The sequence below is a fragment of the Camellia sinensis genome, unplaced genomic scaffold, assembly GCF_055761805.1.
Source record: "Camellia sinensis isolate YWXY unplaced genomic scaffold, ASM5576180v1 Unanchor4, whole genome shotgun sequence".
Lineage (NCBI taxonomy): Eukaryota > Viridiplantae > Streptophyta > Magnoliopsida > Ericales > Theaceae > Camellia > Camellia sinensis.
Genome location: NW_028129277.1, coordinates 17,887,501 through 17,892,800, shown reverse-complemented (window position 1 = coordinate 17,892,800; position 5,300 = coordinate 17,887,501).

The following is a 5,300-nucleotide window of genomic DNA, read 5'->3' as shown; positions in this document are numbered from 1 at the left end:
GCCCAAGGCCGCGCCCAGGCCGCGCAAGGCCGCCCAAGGCCGCGGTCCAGGCCGCCCAAGGCCGCGGCCGAGCCGCCCCAGGCCGCAGCCCAGGCCGCGGTCGAGCCGCAGTGCATGTAACCCAAGGCCGCAGCCCAGGCCGCGCCCAACATGGGGCGTACCTGCCACTGCCTTGCCCTGGGCAAGGGAGGTGCCCCCCCCTTATAATAGCCTGTTAAGCCCTTTTCAATCTGGCAGGAGGAAACATCAAGCATGTTCGAGGAGTCATAATGGGGTTTTTTTAAAAAGTAATGGTTTTTTGCCAAAACTTTCAACATGAAAGTTGTAGGAAATAATTTAATACACCATAAAAAAAATTAAAAAAAATATTTTTTTACAGAAAATATTTTATTTTAATTTATTTCGATATTAATACTTAAAAAATAATAAAAATTAATAAAAATAGTCAAAAAAATTATGGAAAAATTCCCATAATTAAAGGATGATTCACTAGTAATTATAGAAATTATTAAATTATTTTTTTCATTTTTTTTATTTTATTTTGATTTTTTTATGCCAAATAAGGGCTTTAAAAATTCGAAAAGCTCCAGAAAAATTGCAAAAAAATAGGGAATGACATTTAAAATTGATTGTAGTGCATTTTTAATTGTGTTGCACGGTTTGGGTAAGATTATAAAAGAATCATGTTCAAAAAGATCGATCGAGGCGGTGGCACGCCATGGCCTTGGCCTTGGCCTTGGCCTTTGCCCGCGGCCTTGGCCTTTGCCCGCGGCCTTGGCCTTTGCCTTGGCCTTGGCCATGCCTTGCACAGGGACTTGGCCTTGCCCACTGCCTTGGCCTTGGCTTTGGCCTTGGCCTTGGCATGGCATGGCATGCTCGCCGAGGCCGTGGCATGCCTTGCTGCTAGCCAAGGCCGTGGCGTGGCATGCTCGCCCAGCCCGTGGCATGCCGTGCTCGCCCAGCCCGTGGCACGCCATGTTGGCCCAAGGCATTGGCATGGCATGCCGGCCAAGGCATGCTGGCCAACGCTGCACAAGGCGGTGCCATGGCATGGCATGCTGACCAAGACCGTGCCATGGCATGCTGGGCGAGGCCGGGGCATGGCATGCTGGCCGAGGCCGTGGCTTGCCATGCCGCCACGGCCGTGGCATGCCGGGCAACGGACCGGCATGGCCCAGCCCGTGGCACGCCATGTTGGCCCAAGGCATTGGCATGGCATGCCGGCCAAGGCATGCTGGCCAACGCTGCGGCACGGCGTGCTGGACAAGGCGGTGCCATGGCATGGCATGCTGACCAAGACAGTGCCATGGCATGCTGGCCGAGGCCGTGGCATGGCATGCTGGCCGAGGCCGTGGCTTGCCATGCCGCCACGGCCGTGGCATGCTGGGCAACGGACCGGCATGGCATGCTGGCCGTGGCGGTGGCACGACATGCTGGCCAAGGCAGTGGCATGGCATGTAGGCCAAGGCTAAGGCATGGCACGCTGTGGCATGGCACGCTGGCCAAGGCAGTCGCAAGGCATGCGGGCCGAGGCCGCGGCACGGCCCGCTGGGCAACGCGGTGGCATGGCATGCTGGGCAACGCCGTGGCAAGGCATGCGGGCCGAGGCCTTGGCATGGCATGCTGGCCGAGGCCGTGGCATGGCATGCGGGCCGAGGCCGTGGCATGGCATGGCATGCGGGCCGAGGCCGTGGCATGGCATGCGGGCCGAGGCCGTGGCGTGGCATGGCATGGCATGTTGGGCAACGCCGTGGCAAGACATGCGGGCCGAGGCCGTGGCATGGCATGTTGGGCAACGCCCTGGCAAGCCATGCGGGCCGAGGCCGTGGCGTGGCATGTTCGCCAAGGCTAAGGCATGGCACGCCGGGCAACGCGGTGCATTGGCATGCTGGGCAGCGCGGTGGCAAGGCATGGGGGCCGAGGCCGTGGCATGGCATGTTGGGCAACGCCGTGGCAAGACATGCGGGCCGAGGCCGTGGCATGGCATGCGGGCCGAGGCCGTGGCACGACATGTTGGCCAAGGCTAAGGCATGGCACGCCGGGCAACGCGGTGGCATGGCATGCTGGGCAACGCGGTGGCAAGGCATGCGGGCCGAGGCCGTGGCATGGCATGTTGGGCAACGCCGTAGAAGGGCATGCGGGCCGAGGCCGTGGCATGGCATGCGGGCCGAGGCCGTGGCATGGCATGTTGGGCGACGCCGTAGCAAGGCATGCGGGCCGAGGCCGTGGCATGTCATGCGGGCCGAGGCCGTGGCATGGCATGCGGGCCGAGGCCGTGGCATGGCATGTTGGCCGAGGCCGTGGCAAGGCATGCGGGCCGAGGCCGTGGCATGGCATGTTTGGCAACGCCGTGGCAAGACATGCGGGCCGTGGCATGGCATGGCATGCGGGCCGAGGCCGTGGCACGACATGTTGGCCAAGGCTAAGGCATGGCACGCCGGGCAACGCGGTGGCATGGCACGCCGGGCAACGCGGTGGCAAGGCATGCGGGCCGGGGCCGTGGCATGGCATGTTGGGCGACGCCGTAGCAAGGCATGCGGTCCGAGGCCGTGGCATGTCATGCGGGCCGAGGCCATGGCATGGCATGCGGGCCGAGGCCGTGGCATGGCATGTTGGGCGACGCCGTAGCAAGGCATGCGGGCCGAGGCCGTGGCATGTCATGCGAGCCGAGGCCGTGGCATGGCATGCGGGCCGAGGCCGTGGCATGGCAAGTTGGGCGACGTCGTGGCAAGGCATGCGGGCCGAGGCCGTGGCATGTCACGCGGGCCGAGGCCGTGGCATGGCATGCGGGCAGAGGCCGTGGCATGGCATGTTGGGCGACGCCGTCGCAAGGCATGCGGGCCGAGGCCGTGGCATGGCATGCGGGCCGAGGCCGTGGCATGGCATGTTGGGCGACGCCGTAGCAAGGCATGCGGGCCGAGGCCGTGGCATGTCATGGCATGTTGGGCGACGCCGTAGCAAGGCATGCGGGCCGAGGCCGTGGCATGGCATGTTTGGCAACGCCGTGGCAAGACATGAGGGCCGTGGCATGGCATGGCATGCGGGCCGAGGCCGTGGCACGACATGTTGGCCAAGGCTAAGGCATGGCACGCCGGGCAACGCGGTGGCATGGCATGCGGGCCGGGGCCGTGGCATGGCATGTTGGCCAACGTCGTAGCAAGGCATGCGGGCCGAGGCCGAGGCCGTGGCACGGCATGCGGGCCGAGGCTGTGGCATGGCATGTTGGGCGACGCCGTAGCAAGGCATGCGGTCCGAGGCCGTGGCATGTCATGCGGGCCGAGGCCGTGGCATGGCATGCGGGCCGAGGCCGTGGCATGGCATGTTGGGCGACGCCGTAGCAAGGCATGCGGGCCGAGGCCGTGCCGTGGCATGCGGGCCGAGGCCGTGGCATGGCATGCGGGCCGAGGCCGTGGCATGGCATGTTGGGCGACGCCGTAGCAAGGCATGCGGTCCGAGGCCGTGGCCTGTCATGCGGGCCGAGGCCGTGGCATGGCATGCGGGCCGAGGCCGTGGCATGGCATGCGGGCCGAGGCCGTGGCATGGCATGTTGGGCGACGCCGTAGCATGGCATGCGGGCCGAGGCCGTGGCATGTCATGCGCGCCGAGGCCGTGGCATGGCATGCGGGCCGAGGCCGTGGCATGGCAAGTTGGGCGACGTCGTGGCAAGGCATGCGGGCCGAGGCCGTGGCATGGCATGCGGGCCGAGGCCGTGGCAAGGCATGTTGGGCGACGCCGTCGCAAGGCATGCGGGCCGAGGCCGTGGCATGTCATGCGGGCCGAGGCCGTGGCATGGCATGCGGGCCGAGGCCGTGGCATGGCATGTTGGGCGACGCCGTAGCAAGGCATGCGGGCCGAGGCCGTGCCGTGGCATGCGGGCCGAGGCCGTGGCATGGCATGTTGGGCGACGCCGTAGCAAGGCATGCGGTCCGAGGCCGTGGCATGTCATGCGGGCCGAGGCCGTGGCATGGCATGCGGGCCGAGGCCGTGGCATGGCATGTTGGGCGACGCCGTAGCAAGGCATGCGGTCCGAGGCCGTGGCATGTCATGCGGGCCGAGGCCGTGGCATGGCATGCGGGCCGAGGCCGTGGCATGGCATGTTGGGCGACGCCGTAGCAAGGCATGCGGGCCGAGGCCGTGCCGTGGCATGCGGGCCGAGGCCGTGGCATGGCATGTTGGGCGACGCCGTAGCAAGGCATGCGGTCCGAGGCCGTGGCATGTCATGCGGGCCGAGGCCGTGGCATGGCATGCGGGCCGAGGCCGTGGCATGGCATGTTGGGCGACGCCGTAGCAAGGCATGCGGGCCGAGGCCGTGGCATGTCATGCGGGCCGAGGCCGTGGCATGGCATGCGGGCCGAGGCCGTGGCATGGCAAGTTGGGCGGCGTCGTGGCAAGGCATGCTGGCCGAGGCCGTGGCATGTCATGCGGGCCGAGGCCGTGGCATGGCATGCGGGCCGAGGCCGTGGCAAGGCATGTTGGGCGACGCCGTAGCAAGGCATGCGGGCCGAGGCCGTGGCATGTCATGCGGGCCGAGGCCGTGGCACGTCATGCGGGCCGAGGCCGTGGCATGGCATGTTTGGCCACGCCGTGGCAAGACATGCGGGCCGTGGCATGGCATGGCATGCGGGCCGAGGCCGTGGCTCGACATGTTGGCCAAGGCTAAGGCATGGCACGCCGGGCAACGCGGTGGCATGGCATGCTGGGCAACGCGGTGGCAAGGCATGCGGGCCGAGGCCGTGGCATGGCATGTTGGGCAACGCCGCAGCAAGGCATGCGGGCCGAGGCCGTGGCATGGCATGCGGGCCGAGGCCGTGGCATGGCATGCGGGCCGAGGCCGTGGCATGGCATGTTGGGCGACGCCGTAGCAAGGCATGCGGTCCGAGGCCGTGGCATGTCATGCGGGCCGAGGCCGTGGCATGGCATGCGGGCCGAGGCCGTGGCATGGCATGTTGGGCGACGCCGTAGCAAGGCATGCGGGCCGAGGCCGTGGCATGTCATGCGGGCCGAGGCCGTGGCATGGCATGCGGGCCGAGGCCGTGGCATGGCAAGTTGGGCGGCGTCGTGGCAAGGCATGCGGGCCGAGGCCGTGGCATGTCATGCGGGCCGAGGCCGTGGCACGGCATGCGGGCCGAGGCCGTGGCACGTCATGCGGGCCGAGGCCGTGGCATGGCATGTTTGGCAACGCCGTGGCAAGACATGCGGGCTGTGGCATGGCATGGCATGCGGGCCGAGGCCGTGGCTCGACATGTTGGCCAAGGCTAAGGCATGGCACGCCGGGCAACGCGGTGGCATGGCATGCTGGG